This window comes from Hippopotamus amphibius, chromosome 2 (assembly GCF_030028045.1).
Source record: "Hippopotamus amphibius kiboko isolate mHipAmp2 chromosome 2, mHipAmp2.hap2, whole genome shotgun sequence".
NCBI classification, from domain to species: domain Eukaryota; kingdom Metazoa; phylum Chordata; class Mammalia; order Artiodactyla; family Hippopotamidae; genus Hippopotamus; species Hippopotamus amphibius.
This window is the reverse complement of record NC_080187.1, coordinates 221,181,711-221,199,119: the sequence shown is the minus strand read 5'-3', so window position 1 is coordinate 221,199,119 and position 17,409 is coordinate 221,181,711. Positions and strand designations below refer to the sequence as shown.

The window sequence follows — 17,409 nt, the reverse complement described above, 5'->3', positions numbered from 1 at the left end:
ATTGACCTGAAGTGTAGTAAGACTGACCATGGAGGCACCATTTCATTACGTGTTGCCCTGGGGAGCAACCACGCAGATCTCTGTGCATGTCGAGGCAGAGCACGAGGATGGACTGAGCTTATGGTCAGTTGTGGGGTGTGCTTGAGTGACTTCCAAGAAGTGTTGGTTGGGAGGATGTGGGGCCAGGCCTGGAGGTGGTGAGAGGCAACAAGGACCCTTCATCAGGGACTTGGCAGCTAGATGCTCTTGGCTCTTGTGAGAGCTGAAGGGCTGGTCCCTTGCTGGAATGGGGTTTCCCAGGTCTCTGTGAGGGATCATGGGCCCTCAGATAGGCCAGTTTACTCAGACAGGCCCTTTCATGGGTTCTGCATACAGATACAGGCCTGTGGCATCTCTTGGGCTGGCCTTCCTCTACGGGAGCCACTGCCTACCAAGAGAGCTCCCTCCAGCTCCTGTGAATGTCCACTGTGTGGGACATAAAGGCCTCATTGTCTGGGTGTTGTGCACATGGACAAGCCGAGTGTGACATCAGCCAGCACACGCTTGCCCACACCAGGGTCGGGCCCAGAGGAATGTCTCCATTCCCCCCAGAAACACCCCCAGTGTTTTCCCCACCAAGCAGACCTGGTGCCAGGCCTTGTGCTGCCTGGAGGATCCATGAGGCTAGTCCTTCCCTGGGGAGACATATACGTACTGGTTATTTCATCTGCCCCTGACACAGTATTAAGGTACATAAGATGGCATTGATCCACCTGTCCACTCATGCCTTCATCTTTGTAAGTATGGATGGATGGAGGGAGTGAGCCAAGGACGAGGGTCAAAGGGGAGGGAGCTAGAGCATTCTGGAGGAAGGGAGGCAGGAAGGAAGCTATGTAGGGAGCTGTTTGTATGCGTTTCAGCTATGTGCTCCTGTCTCTGCGTGGAGGTACATTTGGGCCCTATGTTCCTGGATGTATTGCTGCAGGTATTTCTTGTAGCATCATTCGATGCATGAGCGTGTGGCACACACGTGCCCCAATGCATCTAGCATGGAGTTGGAGTTCTCACAGCTGTCCTTCTCACCTCTTGGCAGCCATCGTCCCCAGAGAAATGAAGATCTGTGTTTGGCCTATGTTCCCTAGGGCAATCACCATGAGCCTTGGCCCAGCACGTGGATTCGACAGAATGGCACATCCCTTCAGGCATCCTTCTTTCCAGGAAGCATCTGAGGTAAGCCTTCACATGTGGCAGGGCGCAGGTGAGTGAGGAGGGCCTCAGTTGGGTCGATGATGAGAACTCATATGGTCCTGAAGAGAGCTGATGACCAAAAAATCATGCTCAATAGGATTACGCTGAGGCCTAACAGAGGGATCCAGGGGCAGGATGGCCTGCATTGTTGGTCCATTGCAGAGCCCTGGGTGTGGGTGTGGTTGTGGGTTTGGGTGTGGGTGTTGGAGCAGCCTCTCGCTCGAGGAAATCCCTTGAGACTCCTCCCAGTGTAGATGGCTTCCACATATCCAAGATGTGTTGCCACCTTTGGTTTTCTATCCTGCTCCATAGTGCCAGGGCCCACATGTTCTGAAGCCATGGGTGGAGTCTTTCCTTAAGCCTTTCTGCTTTGAATTTTGTGTTTCAGGCCAAGCCTTGGAATGGACTCACCACAGCCAGAATGTTCCGCAGTGAGTGGCTCTTTTGGTTGCTACTGATAGGCCCCAGAGAATTTTGAACTATGGGCTGGCTGCCCTCACAGCAGGCAGTACAGGGTAGTCTTTTGGCAACCTCCTGCCTACCAAGGAGGAATGTCTGCTGCTGCCCCAAATTTATGGGCTCACATCTGGTGCACTCACATGCCTTCATTAGAGCTGTATTCTAGTCAGAGAGCACATCGAGGCAGTGTTTTCTTCCTTGGCCCCAGGCGGAACATCTCTAGAGACCTCTGTGCACCTAGCGCCAGAGTATGATCACCCACTGAGGGAATGGTCCCTTGTGGTGTGTGCTTTATGGCTTCCCAAAACCTGTCAGTAGGGAAGGCTCATGCCCCCTGCCTAGAGATGGTGAGAGGCAGGCAGGAGCCCATCCTCAGGTGCTTGGAGGCAGGATGCTGCTGGTTATTTCAAGGGCTGGAAGCCATGCCGTGGTCTTCAATGGGGTTGTGCCAGGACTCTGTGAGGGATCATGGTGCTTTGTTGGAGCCACTTGATCCGAATGGGGCCTCTGATGGGGTCTGCATGCATACACAGGACCATAGCTTCTCCTGGGTTGGTCGTCCTCTCCCGAAGCCACTGGTTTGTCAGAGAGCCCCCTCCAGAGGAGAAAAGGCTTCTGGGTGTCCATTCCCCCATGAAGGCTTTGCAGAGCCCTTGGGCATCCCGTTATCATGTCCATCGTGAGGCCCTGTTGACATGAAGGGGAGGGGTGGTCCCGGGATGTGGCCTGAGCAGGGTGTAGCTGCATGGCTGTTGTTTGGTGGCCTTGCACGGCCACAGTAGGGAATGCTGCCACAGAAGAAATTGGCCCTGTTTGGGAATCTCTGTGGTCCCCAAGGAGGAATGCTTGACATGGCTCCCCATCCACCAGATCGGAATGCAGGCCTTGAAATTCAACTCGATTGACCTGAAGTGTAGTAAGACTGACCATGGAGGCACCATTTCATTACGTGTTGCCCTGGGGAGCAACCACGCAGATCTCTGTGCATGTCGAGGCAGAGCACGAGGATGGACTGAGCTTATGGTCAGTTGTGGGGTGTGCTTGAGTGACTTCCAAGAAGTGTTGGTTGGGAGGATGTGGGGCCAGGCCTGGAGGTGGTGAGAGGCAACAAGGACCCTTCATCAGGGACTTGGCAGCTAGATGCTCTTGGCTCTTGTGAGAGCTGAAGGGCTGGTCCCTTGCTGGAATGGGGTTTCCCAGGTCTCTGTGAGGGATCATGGGCCCTCAGATAGGCCAGTTTACTCAGACAGGCCCTTTCATGGGTTCTGCATACAGATACAGGCCTGTGGCATCTCTTGGGCTGGCCTTCCTCTACGGGAGCCACTGCCTACCAAGAGAGCTCCCTCCAGCTCCTGTGAATGTCCACTGTGTGGGACATAAAGGCCTCATTGTCTGGGTGCTGTGCACATGGACAAGCCGAGTGTGACATCAGCCAGCACACGCTTGCCCACACCAGGGTCGGGCCCAGAGGAATGTCTCCATTCCCCCCAGAAACACCCCCAGTGTTTTCCCCACCAAGCAGACCTGGTGCCAGGCCTTGTGCTGCCTGGAGGATCCATGAGGCTAGTCCTTCCCTGGGGAGACATATACGTACTGGTTATTTCATCTGCCCCTGACACAGTATTAAGGTACATAAGATGGCATTGATCCACCTGTCCACTCATGCCTTCATCTTTGTAAGTATGGATGGATGGAGGGAGTGAGCCAAGGACGAGGGTCAAAGGGGAGGGAGCTAGAGCATTCTGGAGGAAGGGAGGCAGGAAGGAAGCTATGTAGGGAGCTGTTTGTATGCGTTTCAGCTATGTGTTCCTGTCTCTGCGTGGAGGTACATTTGGGCCCTATGTTCCTGGATGTATTGCTGCAGGTATTTCTTGTAGCATCATTCGATGCATGAGCGTGTGGCACACACGTGCCCCAATGCATCTAGCATGGAGTTGGAGTTCTCACAGCTGTCCTTCTCACCTCTTGGCAGCCATCGTCCCCAGAGAAATGAAGATCTGTGTTTGGCCTATGTTCCCTAGGGCAATCACCATGAGCCTTGGCCCAGCACGTGGATTCGACAGAATGGCACATCCCTTCAGGCATCCTTCTTTCCAGGAAGCATCTGAGGTAAGCCTTCACATGTGGCAGGGCGCAGGTGAGTGAGGAGGGCCTCAGTTGGGTCGATGATGAGAACTCATATGGTCCTGAAGAGAGCTGATGACCAAAAAATCATGCTCAATAGGATTACGCTGAGGCCTAACAGAGGGATCCAGGGGCAGGATGGCCTGCATTGTTGGTCCATTGCAGAGCCCTGGGTGTGGGTGTGGTTGTGGGTTTGGGTGTGGGTGTTGGAGCAGCCTCTCGCTCGAGGAAATCCCTTGAGACTCCTCCCAGTGTAGATGGCTTCCACATATCCAAGATGTGTTGCCACCTTTGGTTTTCTATCCTGCTCCATAGTGCCAGGGCCCACATGTTCTGAAGCCATGGGTGGAGTCTTTCCTTAAGCCTTTCTGCTTTGAATATTGTGTTTCAGGCCAAGCCTTGGAATGGACTCACCACAGCCAGAATGTTCCGCAGTGAGTGGCTCTTTTGGTTGCTACTGATAGGCCCCAGAGAATTTTGAACTATGGGCTGGCCGCCCTCACAGCAGGCAGTACAGGGTAGTCTTTTGGCAACCTCCTGCCTACCAAGGAGGAATGTCTGCTGCTCCCCCAAATTTATGGGCTCACATCTGGTGCACTCACATGCCTTCATTAGAGCTGTATTCTAGTCAGAGAGCACATCGAGGCAGTGTTTTCTTCCTTGGCCCCAGGCGGAACATCTCTAGAGACCTCTGTGCACCTAGCGCCAGAGTATGATCACCCACTGAGGGAATGGTCCCTTGTGGTGTGTGCTTTATGGCTTCCCAAAACCTGTCAGTAGGGAAGGCTCATGCCCCCTGCCTAGAGATGGTGAGAGGCAGGCAGGAGCCCATCCTCAGGTGCTTGGAGGCAGGATGCTGCTGGTTATTTCAAGGGCTGGAAGCCATGCCGTGGTCTTCAATGGGGTTGTGCCAGGACTCTGTGAGGGATCATGGTGCTTTGTTGGAGCCACTTGATCCGAATGGGGCCTCTGATGGGGTCTGCATGCATACACAGGACCATAGCTTCTCCTGGGTTGGTCGTCCTCTCCAGAAGCCACTGGTTTGTCAGAGAGCCCCCTCCAGAGGAGAAAAGGCTTCTGGGTGTCCATTCCCCCATGAAGGCTTTGCAGAGCCCTTGGGCATCCCGTTATCATGTCCATCGTGAGGCCCTGTTGACCTGAAGGGGAGGGGTGGTCCCGGGATGTGGGCTGAGGAGGGCGTAGCTGCATGGCTGTTGTTTGGTGGCCTTGCACGGGCCACAGTAGGGAATGCTGCCACAGAAGAAATTGGCCCTGTTTGGGAATCTCTGTGGTCCCCAAGGAGGAATGCTTGACATGGCTCCCCATCCACCAGATCGGAATGCAGGCCTTGAAATTCAACTCGATTGACCTGAAGTGTAGTAAGACTGACCATGGAGGCACCATTTCATGACGTGTTGCCCTGGGGAGCAACCACGCAGATCTCTGTGCATGTCGAGGCAGAGCACGAGGATGGACTGAGCTTATGGTCAGTTGTGGGGTGTGCTTGAGTGACTTCCAAGAAGTGTTGGTTGGGAGGATGTGGGGCCAGGCCTGGAGGTGGTGAGAGGCAACAAGGACCCTTCATCAGGGACTTGGCAGCTAGATGCTCTTGGCTCTTGTGAGAGCTGAAGGGCTGGTCCCTTGCTGGAATGGGGTTTCCCAGGTCTCTGTGAGGGATCATGGGCCCTCAGATAGGCCAGTTTACTCAGACAGGCCCTTTCATGGGTTCTGCATACAGATACAGGCCTGTGGCATCTCTTGGGCTGGCCTTCCTCTACGGGAGCCACTGCCTACCAAGAGAGCTCCCTCCAGCTCCTGTGAATGTCCACTGTGTGGGACATAAAGGCCTCATTGTCTGGGTGCTGTGCACATGGACAAGCCGAGTGTGACATCAGCCAGCACACGCTTGCCCACACCAGGGTCGGGCCCAGAGGAATGTCTCCATTCCCCCCAGAAACACCCCCAGTGTTTTCCCCACCAAGCAGACCTGGTGCCAGGCCTTGTGCTGCCTGGAGGATCCATGAGGCTAGTCCTTCCCTGGGGAGACATATACGTACTGGTTATTTCATCTGCCCCTGACACAGTATTAAGGTACATAAGATGGCATTGATCCACCTGTCCACTCATGCCTTCATCTTTGTAAGTATGGATGGATGGAGGGAGTGAGCCAAGGACGAGGGTCAAAGGGGAGGGAGCTAGAGCATTCTGGAGGAAGGGAGGCAGGAAGGAAGCTATGTAGGGAGCTGTTTGTATGCGTTTCAGCTATGTGTTCCTGTCTCTGCGTGGAGGTACTTTTGGGCCCTATGTTCCTGGATATATTGCTGCAGGTATTTCTTGTAGCATCATTCGATGCATGAGCGTGTGGCACACACGTGCCCCAATGCATCTAGCATGGAGTTGGAGTTCTCACAGCTGTCCTTCTCACCTCTTGGCAGCCATCGTCCCCAGAGAAATGAAGATCTGTGTTTGGCCTATGTTCCCTAGGGCAATCACCATGAGCCTTGGCCCAGCACGTGGATTTGACAGAATGGCACATCCCTTCAGGCATCCTTCTTTCCAGGAAGCATCTGAGGTAAGCCTTCACATGTGGCAGGGCGCAGGTGAGTGAGGAGGGCCTCAGTTGGGTCGATGATGAGAACTCATATGGTCCTGAAGAGAGCTGATGACCAAAAAATCATGCTCAATAGGATTACGCTGAGGCCTAACAGAGGGATCCAGGGGCAGGATGGCCTGCATTTTTGGTCCATTGCAGAGCCCTGGGTGTGGGTGTGGTTGTGGGTTTGGGTGTGGGTGTTGGAGCAGCCTCTCGCTCGAGGAAATCCCTTGAGACTCCTCCCAGTGTAGATGGCTTCCACATATCCAAGATGTGTTGCCACCTTTGGTTTTCTATCCTGCTCCATAGTGCCAGGGCCCACATGTTCTGAAGCCATGGGTGGAGTCTTTCCTTAAGCCTTTCTGCTTTGAATTTTGTGTTTCAGGCCAAGCCTTGGAATGGACTCACCACAGCCAGAATGTTCCGCAGTGAGTGGCTCTTTTGGTTGCTACTGATAGGCCCCAGAGAATTTTGAACTATGGGCTGGCCGCCCTCACAGCAGGCAGTACAGGGTAGTCTTTTGGCAACCTCCTGCCTACCAAGGAGGAATGTCTGCTGCTGCCCCAAATTTATGGGCTCACATCTGGTGCACTCACATGCCTTCATTAGAGCTGTATTCTAGTCAGAGAGCACATCGAGGCAGTGTTTTCTTCCTTGGCCCCAGGCGGAACATCTCTAGAGACCTCTGTGCACCTAGCGCCAGAGTATGATCACCCACTGAGGGAATGGTCCCTTGTGGTGTGTGCTTTATGGCTTCCCAAAACCTGTCAGTAGGGAAGGCTCATGCCCCCTGCCTAGAGATGGTGAGAGGCAGGCAGGAGCCCATCCTCAGGTGCTTGGAGGCAGGATGCTGCTGGTTATTTCAAGGGCTGGAAGCCATGCTGTGGTCTTCAATGGGGTTGTGCCAGGACTCTGTGAGGGATCATGGTGCTTTGCTGGAGCCACTTGATCCGAATGGGGCCTCTGATGGGGTCTGTATGCATACACAGGACCATAGCTTCTCCTGGGTTGGTCGTCCTCTCCGGAAGCCACTGGTTTGTCAGAGAGCCCCCTCCAGAGGAGAAAAGGCTTCTGGGTGTCCATTCCCCCATGAAGGCTTTGCAGAGCCCTTGGGCATCCCGTTATCATGTCCATCGTGAGGCCCTGTTGACCTGAAGGGGAGGGGTGGTCCCGGGATGTGGGCTGAGGAGGGCGTAGCTGCATGGCTGTTGTTTGGTGGCCTTGCACGGGCCACAGTAGGGAATGCTGCCACAGAAGAAATTGGCCCTGTTTGGGAATCTCTGTGGTCCCCAAGGAGGAATGCTTGACATGGCTCCCCATCCACCAGATCGGAATGCAGGCCTTGAAATTCAACTCGATTGACCTGAAGTGTAGTAAGACTGACCATGGAGGCACCATTTCATGACGTGTTGCCCTGGGGAGCAACCACGCAGATCTCTGTGCATGTCGAGGCAGAGCACGAGGATGGACTGAGCTTATGGTCAGTTGTGGGGTGTGCTTGAGTGACTTCCAAGAAGTGTTGGTTGGGAGGATGTGGGGCCAGGCCTGGAGGTGGTGAGAGGCAACAAGGACCCTTCATCAGGGACTTGGCAGCTAGATGCTCTTGGCTCTTGTGAGAGCTGAAGGGCTGGTCCCTTGCTGGAATGGGGTTTCCCAGGTCTCTGTGAGGGATCATGGGCCCTCAGATAGGCCAGTTTACTCAGACAGGCCCTTTCATGGGTTCTGCATACAGATACAGGCCTGTGGCATCTCTTGGGCTGGCCTTCCTCTACGGGAGCCACTGCCTACCAAGAGAGCTCCCTCCAGCTCCTGTGAATGTCCACTGTGTGGGACATAAAGGCCTCATTGTCTGGGTGTTGTGCACATGGACAAGCCGAGTGTGACATCGGCCAGCACACGCTTGCCCACACCAGGGTCGGGCCCAGAGGAATGTCTCCATTCCCCCCAGAAACACCCCCAGTGTTTTCCCCACCAAGCAGACCTGGTGCCAGGCCTTGTGCTGCCTGGAGGATCCATGAGGCTAGTCCTTCCCTGGGGAGACATATACGTACTGGTTATTTCATCTGCCCCTGACACAGTATTAAGGTACATAAGATGGCATTGATCCACCTGTCCACTCATGCCTTCATCTTTGTAAGTATGGATGGATGGAGGGAGTGAGCCAAGGACGAGGGTCAAAGGGGAGGGAGCTAGAGCATTCTGGAGGAAGGGAGGCAGGAAGGAAGCTATGTAGGGAGCTGTTTGTATGCGTTTCAGCTATGTGTTCCTGTCTCTGCGTGGAGGTACATTTGGGCCCTATGTTCCTGGATGTATTGCTGCAGGTATTTCTTGTAGCATCATTCGATGCATGAGCGTGTGGCACACACGTGCCCCAATGCATCTAGCATGGAGTTGGAGTTCTCACAGCTGTCCTTCTCACCTCTTGGCAGCCATCGTCCCCAGAGAAATGAAGATCTGTGTTTGGCCTATGTTCCCTAGGGCAATCACCATGAGCCTTGGCCCAGCACGTGGATTCGACAGAATGGCACATCCCTTCAGGCATCCTTCTTTCCAGGAAGCATCTGAGGTAAGCCTTCACATGTGGCAGGGCGCAGGTGAGTGAGGAGGGCCTCAGTTGGGTCGAGGATGAGAACTCATATGGTCCTGAAGAGAGCTGATGACCAAAAAATCATGCTCAATAGGATTACGCTGAGGCCTAACAGAGGGATCCAGGGGCAGGATGGCCTGCATTTTTGGTCCATTGCAGAGCCCTGGGTGTGGGTGTGTGTGTGGGTTTGGGTGTGGGTGTTGGAGCAGCCTCTCGCTCGAGGAAATCCCTTGAGACTCCTCCCAGTGTAGATGGCTTCCACATATCCAAGATGTGTTGCCACCTTTGGTTTTCTATCCTGCTCCATAGTGCCAGGGCCCACATGTTCTGAAGCCATGGGTGGAGTCTTTCCTTAAGCCTTTCTGCTTTGAATTTTGTGTTTCAGGCCAAGCCTTGGAATGGACTCACCACAGCCAGAATGTTCCGCAGTGAGTGGCTCTTTTGGTTGCTACTGATAGGCCCCAGAGAATTTTGAACTATGGGCTGGCCGCCCTCACAGCAGGCAGTACAGGGTAGTCTTTTGGCAACCTCCTGCCTACCAAGGAGGAATGTCTGCTGCTGCCCCAAATTTATGGGCTCACATCTGGTGCACTCACATGCCTTCATTAGAGCTGTATTCTAGTCAGAGAGCACATCGAGGCAGTGTTTTCTTCCTTGGCCCCAGGCGGAACATCTCTAGAGACCTCTGTGCACCTAGCGCCAGAGTATGATCACCCACTGAGGGAATGGTCCCTTGTGGTGTGTGCTTTATGGCTTCCCAAAACCTGTCAGTAGGGAAGGCTCATGCCCCCTGCCTAGAGATGGTGAGAGGCAGGCAGGAGCCCATCCTCAGGTGCTTGGAGGCAGGATGCTGCTGGTTATTTCAAGGGCTGGAAGCCATGCCGTGGTCTTCAATGGGGTTGTGCCAGGACTCTGTGAGGGATCATGGTGCTTTGTTGGAGCCACTTGATCCGAATGGGGCCTCTGATGGGGTCTGCATGCATACACAGGACCATAGCTTCTCCTGGGTTGGTCCTCCTCTCCGGAAGCCACTGGTTTGTCAGAGAGCCCCCTCCAGAGGAGAAAAGCCTTCTGGGTGTCCATTCCCCCATGAAGGCTTTGCAGAGCCCTTGGGCATCCCATTATCATGTCCATCGTGAGGCCCTGTTGACCTGAAGGGGAGGGGTGGTCCCGGGATGTGGGCTGAGGAGGGTGTAGCTGCATGGCTGTTGTTTGGTGGCCTTGCACGGGCCACAGTAGGGAATGCTGCCACAGAAGAAATTGGCCCTGTTTGGGAATCTCTGTGGTCCCCAAGGAGGAATGCTTGACATGGCTCCCCATCCACCAGATCGGAATGCAGGCCTTGAAATTCAACTCGATTGACCTGAAGTGTAGTAAGACTGACCATGGAGGCACCATTTCATTACGTGTTGCCCTGGGGAGCAACCACGCAGATCTCTGTGCATGTCGAGGCAGAGCACGAGGATGGACTGAGCTTATGGTCAGTTGTGGGGTGTGCTTGAGTGACTTCCAAGAAGTGTTGGTTGGGAGGATGTGGGGCCAGGCCTGGAGGTGGTGAGAGGCAACAAGGACCCTTGATCAGGGACTTGGCAGCTAAATGCTCTTGGCTCTTGTGAGAGCTGAAGGGCTGGTCCCTTGCTGGAATGGGGTTTCCCAGGTCTCTGTGAGGGATCATGGGCCCTCAGATAGGCCAGTTTTCTCAGACAGGCCCTTTCATGGGTTCTGCATACAGATACAGGCCTGTGGCATCTCTTGGGCTGGCCTTCCTCTACGGGAGCCACTGCCTACCAAGAGAGCTCCCTCCAGCTCCTGTGAATGTCCACTGTGTGGGACATAAAGGCCTCATTGTCTGGGTGTTGTGCACATGGACAAGCCGAGTGTGACATCGGCCAGCACACGCTTGCCCACACCAGGGTGGGGCCCAGAGGAATGTCTCCATTCCCCCCAGAAACACCCCCAGTGTTTTCCCCACCAAGCAGACCTGGTGCCAGGCCTTGTGCTGCCTGGAGGATCCATGAGGCTAGTCCTTCCCTGGGGAGACATATACGTACTGGTTATTTCATCTGCCCCTGACACAGTATTAAGGTACATAAGATGGCATTGATCCACCTGTCCACTCATGCCTTCATCTTTGTAAGTATGGATGGATGGAGGGAGTGAGCCAAGGACGAGGGTCAAAGGGGAGGGAGCTAGAGCATTCTGGAGGAAGGGAGGCAGGAAGGAAGCTATGTAGGGAGCTGTTTGTATGCGTTTCAGCTATGTGTTCCTGTCTCTGCGTGGAGGTACATTTGGGCCCTATGTTCCTGGATGTATTGCTGCAGGTATTTCTTGTAGCATCATTCGATGCATGAGCGTGTGGCACACACGTGCCCCAATGCATCTAGCATGGAGTTGGAGTTCTCACAGCTGTCCTTCTCACCTCTTGGCAGCCATCGTCCCCAGAGAAATGAAGATCTGTGTTTGGCCTATGTTCCCTAGGGCAATCACCATGAGCCTTGGCCCAGCACGTGGATTCGACAGAATGGCACATCCCTTCAGGCATCCTTCTTTCCAGGAAGCATCTGAGGTAAGCCTTCACATGTGGCAGGGCGCAGGTGAGTGAGGAGGGCCTCAGTTGGGTCGATGATGAGAACTCATATGGTCCTGAAGAGAGCTGATGACCAAAAAATCATGCTCAATAGGATTACGCTGAGGCCTAACAGAGGGATCCAGGGGCAGGATGGCCTGCATTTTTGGTCCATTGCAGAGCCCTGGGTGTGGGTGTGTGTGTGGGTTTGGGTGTGGGTGTTGGAGCAGCCTCTCGCTCGAGGAAATCCCTTGAGACTCCTCCCAGTGTAGATGGCTTCCACATATCCAAGATGTGTTGCCACCTTTGGTTTTCTATCCTGCTCCATAGTGCCAGGGCCCACATGTTCTGAAGCCATGGGTGGAGTCTTTCCTTAAGCCTTTCTGCTTTGAATTTTGTGTTTCAGGCCAAGCCTTGGAATGGACTCACCACAGCCAGAATGTTCCGCAGTGAGTGGCTCTTTTGGTTGCTACTGATAGGCCCCAGAGAATTTTGAACTATGGGCTGGCCGCCCTCACAACAGGCAGTACAGGGTAGTCTTTTGGCAACCTCCTGCCTACCAAGGAGGAATGTCTGCTGCTGCCCCAAATTTATGGGCTCACATCTGGTGCACTCACATGCCTTCATTAGAGCTGTATTCTAGTCAGAGAGCACATCGAGGCAGTGTTTTCTTCCTTGGCCCCAGGCGGAACATCTCTAGAGACCTCTGTGCACCTAGCGCCAGAGTATGATCACCCACTGAGGGAATGGTCCCTTGTGGTGTGTGCTTTATGGCTTCCCAAAACCTGACAGTAGGGAAGGCTCATGCCCCCTGCCTAGAGATGGTGAGAGGCAGGCAGGAGCCCATCCTCAGGTGCTTGGAGGCAGGATGCTGCTGGTTATTTCAAGGGCTGGAAGCCATGCCGTGGTCTTCAATGGGGTTGTGCCAGGACTCTGTGAGGGATCATGGTGCTTTGTTGGAGCCACTTGATCCGAATGGGGCCTCTGATGGGGTCTGCATGCATACACAGGACCATAGCTTCTCCTGGGTTGGTCGTCCTCTCCCGAAGCCACTGGTTTGTCAGAGAGCCCCCTCCAGAGGAGAAAAGGCTTCTGGGTGTCCATTCCCCCATGAAGGCTTTGCAGAGCCCTTGGGCATCCCGTTATCATGTCCATCGTGAGGCCCTGTTGACCTGAAGGGGAGGGGTGGTCCCTGGATGTGGGCTGAGGAGGGTGCAGCTGCATGGCTGTTGTTTGGTGACCTTGCACGGGCCACAGTAGGGAATGCTGCCACAGAAGAAATTGGCCCTGTTTGGGAATCTCTGTGGTCCCCAAGGAGGAATGCTTGACATGGCTCCCCATCCACCAGATCGGAATGCAGGCCTTGAAATTCAACTCGATTGACCTGAAGTGTAGTAAGACTGACCATGGAGGCACCATTTCATTACGTGTTGCCCTGGGGAGCAACCACGCAGATCTCTGTGCATGTCGAGGCAGAGCACGAGGATGGACTGAGCTTATGGTCCGTTGTGGGGTGTGCTTGAGTGACTTCCAAGAAGTGTTGGTTGGGAGGATGTGGGGCCAGGCCTGGAGGTGGTGAGAGGCAACAAGGACCCTTCATCAGGGACTTGGCAGCTAGATGCTCTTGGCTCTTGTGAGAGCTGAAGGGCTGGTCCCTTGCTGGAATGGGGTTTCCCAGGTCTCTGTGAGGGATCATGGGCCCTCAGATAGGCCAGTTTACTCAGACAGGCCCTTTCATGGGTTCTGCATACAGATAGAGGCCTGTGGCATCTCTTGGGCTGGCCTTCCTCTACGGGAGCCACTGCCTACCAAGAGAGCTCCCTCCAGCTCCTGTGAATGTCCACTGTGTGGGACATAAAGGCCTCATTGTCTAGGTGCTGTGCACATGGACAAGCCGAGGGTGACATCAGCCAGCACACGCTTGCCCACACCAGGGTCGGGCCCAGAGGAATGTCTCCATTCCCCCCAGAAACACCCCCAGTGTTTTCCCCACCAAGCAGACCTGGTGCCAGGCCTTGTGCTGCCTGGAGGATCCATGAGGCTAGTCCTTCCCTGGGGAGACATATACGTACTGGTTATTTCATCTGCCCCTGACACAGTATTAAGGTACATAAGATGGCATTGATCCACCTGTCCACTCATGCCTTCATCTTTGTAAGTATGGATGGATGGAGGGAGTGAGCCAAGGACGAGGGTCAAAGGGGAGGGAGCTAGAGCATTCTGGAGGAAGGGAGGCAGGAAGGAAGCTATGTAGGGAGCTGTTTGTATGCGTTTCAGCTATGTGTTCCTGTCTCTGCGTGGAGGTACATTTGGGCCCTATGTTCCTGGATGTATTGCTGCAGGTATTTCTTGTAGCATCATTCGATGCATGAGCGTGTGGCACACACGTGCCCCAATGCATCTAGCATGGAGTTGGAGTTCTCACAGCTGTCCTTCTCACCTCTTGGCAGCCATCGTCCCCAGAGAAATGAAGATCTGTGTTTGGCCTATGTTCCCTAGGGCAATCACCATGAGCCTTGGCCCAGCACGTGGATTCGACAGAATGGCACATCCCTTCAGGCATCCTTCTTTCCAGGAAGCATCTGAGGTAAGCCTTCACATGTGGCAGGGCGCAGGTGAGTGAGGAGGGCCTCAGTTGGGTCGATGATGAGAACTCATATGGTCCTGAAGAGAGCTGATGACCAAAAAATCATGCTCAATAGGATTACGCTGAGGCCTAACAGAGGGATCCAGGGGCAGGATGGCCTGCATTTTTGGTCCATTGCAGAGCCCTGGGTGTGGGTGTGTGTGTGGGTTTGGGTGTGGGTGTTGGAGCAGCCTCTCGCTCGAGGAAATCCCTTGAGACTCCTCCCAGTGTAGATGGCTTCCACATATCCAAGATGTGTTGCCACCTTTGGTTTTCTATCCTGCTCCATAGTGCCAGGGCCCACATGTTCTGAAGCCATGGGTGGAGTCTTTCCTTAAGCCTTTCTGCTTTGAATTTTGTGTTTCAGGCCAAGCCTTGGAATGGACTCACCACAGCCAGAATGTTCCGCAGTGAGTGGCTCTTTTGGTTGCTACTGATAGGCCCCAGAGAATTTTGAACTATGGGCTGGCCGCCCTCACAGCAGGCAGTACAGGGTAGTCTTTTGGCAACCTCCTGCCTACCAAGGAGGAATGTCTGCTGCTGCCCCAAATTTATGGGCTCACATCTGGTGCACTCACATGCCTTCATTAGAGCTGTATTCTAGTCAGAGAGCACATCGAGGCAGTGTTTTCTTCCTTGGCCCCAGGCGGAACATCTCTAGAGACCTCTGTGCACCTAGCGCCAGAGTATGATCACCAACTGAGGGAATGGTCCCTTGTGGTGTGTGCTTTATGGCTTCCCAAAACCTGTCAGTAGGGAAGGCTCATGCCCCCTGCCTAGAGATGGTGAGAGGCAGGCAGGAGCCCATCCTCAGGTGCTTGGAGGCAGGATGCTGCTGGTTATTTCAAGGGCTGGAAGCCATGCCGTGGTCTTCAATGGGGTTGTGCCAGGACTCTGTGAGGGATCATGGTGCTTTGTTGGAGCCACTTGATCCGAATGGGGCCTCTGATGGGGTCTGCATGCATACACAGGACCATAGCTTCTCCTGGGTTGGTCGTCCTCTCCCGAAGCCACTGGTTTGTCAGAGAGCCCCCTCCAGAGGAGAAAAGGCTTCTGGGTGTCCATTCCCCCATGAAGGCTTTGCAGAGCCCTTGGGCATCCCGTTATCATGTCCATCGTGAGGCCCTGTTGACCTGAAGGGGAGGGGTGGTCCCGGGATGTGGGCTGAGGAGGGTGTAGCTGCATGGCTGTTGTTTGGTGACCTTGCACGTGCCACAGTAGGGAATGCTGCCACAGAAGAAATTGGCCCTGTTTGGGAATCTCTGTGGTCCCCAAGGAGGAATGCTTGACATGGCTCCCCATCCACCAGATCGGAATGCAGGCCTTGAAATTCAACTCGATTGACCTGAAGTGTAGTAAGACTGACCATGGAGGCACCATTTCATTACGTGTTGCCCTGGGGAGCAACCACGCAGATCTCTGTGCATGTCGAGGCAGAGCACGAGGATGGACTGAGCTTATGGTCCGTTGTGGGGTGTGCTTGAGTGACTTCCAAGAAGTGTTGGTTGGGAGGATGTGGGGCCAGGCCTGGAGGTGGTGAGAGGCAACAAGGACCCTTCATCAGGGACTTGGCAGCTAGATGCTCTTGGCTCTTGTGAGAGCTGAAGGGCTGGTCCCTTGCTGGAATGGGGTTTCCCAGGTCTCTGTGAGGGATCATGGGCCCTCAGATAGGCCAGTTTACTCAGACAGGCCCTTTCATGGGTTCTGCATACAGATACAGGCCTGTGGCATCTCTTGGGCTGGCCTTCCTCTACGGGAGCCACTGCCTACCAAGAGAGCTCCCTCCAGCTCCTGTGAATGTCCACTGTGTGGGACATAAAGGCCTCATTGTCTGGGTGCTGTGCACATGGACAAGCCGAGTGTGACATCAGCCAGCACACGCTTGCCCACACCAGGGTCGGGCCCAGAGGAATGTCTCCATTCCCCCCAGAAACACCCCCAGTGTTTTCCCCACCAAGCAGACCTGGTGCCAGGCCTTGTGCTGCCTGGAGGATCCATGAGGCTAGTCCTTCCCTGGGGAGACATATACGTACTGGTTCTTTCATCTGCCCCTGACACAGTATTAAGGTACATAAGATGGCATTGATCCACCTGTCCACTCATGCCTTCATCTTTGTAAGTATGGATGGATGGAGGGAGTGAGCCAAGGACGAGGGTCAAAGGGGAGGGAGCTAGAGCATTCTGGAGGAAGGGAGGCAGGAAGGAAGCTATGTAGGGAGCTGTTTGTATGCGTTTCAGCTATGTGTTCCTGTCTCTGCGTGGAGGTACATTTGGGCCCTATGTTCCTGGATGTATTGCTGCAGGTATTTCTTGTAGCATCATTCGATGCATGAGCGTGTGGCACACACGTGCCCCAATGCATCTAGCATGGAGTTGGAGTTCTCACAGCTGTCCTTCTCACCTCTTGGCAGCCATCGTCCCCAGAGAAATGAAGATCTGTGTTTGGCCTATGTTCCCTAGGACAATCACCATGAGCCTTGGCCCAGCACGTGGATTCGACAGAATGGCACATCCCTTCAGGCATCCTTCTTTCCAGGAAGCATCTGAGGTAAGCCTTCACATGTGGCAGGGCGCAGGTGAGTGAGGAGGGCCTCAGTTGGGTCGATGATGAGAACTCATATGGTCCTGAAGAGAGCTGATGACCAAAAAATCATGCTCAATAGGATTACGCTGAGGCCTAACAGAGGGATCCAGGGGCAGGATGGCCTGCATTTTTGGTCCATTGCAGAGCCCTGGGTGTGGGTGTGTGTGTGGGTTTGGGTGTGGGTGTTGGAGCAGCCTCTCGCTCGAGGAAATCCCTTGAGACTCCTCCCAGTGTAGGAGGATTCCACATATCCAAGATGTGTTGCCACCTGTGGTTTTCTATCCTGCTCCATAGTGCCAGGGCCCACATGTTCTGAAGCCATGGGTGGAGTCTTTCCTTAAGCCTTTCTGCTTTGAATTTTGTGTTTCAGGCCAAGCCTTGGCATGGGCTCACCACAGCCAGAATGTTCCGCAGTGAGTGCCTCTTTTGGTTGCTACCGATAGGCCCCAGAGAATTTTGAACTATGGGCTGGCCGCCCTCACAGCAGCCAGTACAGGGTAGTCTTTTGGCAACCTCCTGCCTACCAAGGAGGAATGTCTGCTGCTGCCCCAAATTTATGGGCTCACATCTGGTGGACTCACTTGCCTTCATTACAGCTGTATTCTAGTCAGAGAGCACATCGAGGCAGTGTTTTCTTCCTTGG

General features: G+C 54.2%; 7 non-coding genes across 7 annotated transcripts; all 7 read left to right on the top strand.

Annotated features, from left to right (window-relative positions):
• The first annotated feature begins 1,259 nt into the window (after window positions 1–1,259).
• On the top strand, window positions 1,260–1,340 carry LOC130847361 (small nucleolar RNA SNORD115). Its single transcript, XR_009052126.1, has one exon. It is a non-coding gene; the product is annotated as a small nucleolar RNA SNORD115 (small nucleolar RNA).
• Window positions 1,341–3,845: 2,505 nt separating this feature from the next.
• LOC130847360 (small nucleolar RNA SNORD115) lies at window positions 3,846–3,926 on the top strand. The gene has a single exon (XR_009052125.1). It is a non-coding gene; the product is annotated as a small nucleolar RNA SNORD115 (small nucleolar RNA).
• Window positions 3,927–6,432: 2,506 nt separating this feature from the next.
• On the top strand, window positions 6,433–6,513 carry LOC130847359 (small nucleolar RNA SNORD115). The gene has a single exon (XR_009052124.1). It is a non-coding gene; the product is annotated as a small nucleolar RNA SNORD115 (small nucleolar RNA).
• A 2,506-nt stretch (window positions 6,514–9,019) lies between these two features.
• On the top strand, window positions 9,020–9,100 carry LOC130846971 (small nucleolar RNA SNORD115). The gene has a single exon (XR_009051766.1). It is a non-coding gene; the product is annotated as a small nucleolar RNA SNORD115 (small nucleolar RNA).
• Window positions 9,101–11,606: 2,506 nt separating this feature from the next.
• LOC130847358 (small nucleolar RNA SNORD115) lies at window positions 11,607–11,687 on the top strand. The gene has a single exon (XR_009052123.1). It is a non-coding gene; the product is annotated as a small nucleolar RNA SNORD115 (small nucleolar RNA).
• Window positions 11,688–14,193: 2,506 nt separating this feature from the next.
• LOC130847357 (small nucleolar RNA SNORD115) lies at window positions 14,194–14,274 on the top strand. Its single transcript, XR_009052122.1, has one exon. It is a non-coding gene; the product is annotated as a small nucleolar RNA SNORD115 (small nucleolar RNA).
• A 2,506-nt stretch (window positions 14,275–16,780) lies between these two features.
• On the top strand, window positions 16,781–16,861 carry LOC130847356 (small nucleolar RNA SNORD115). The gene has a single exon (XR_009052121.1). It is a non-coding gene; the product is annotated as a small nucleolar RNA SNORD115 (small nucleolar RNA).
• Window positions 16,862–17,409: the final 548 nt, after the last annotated feature.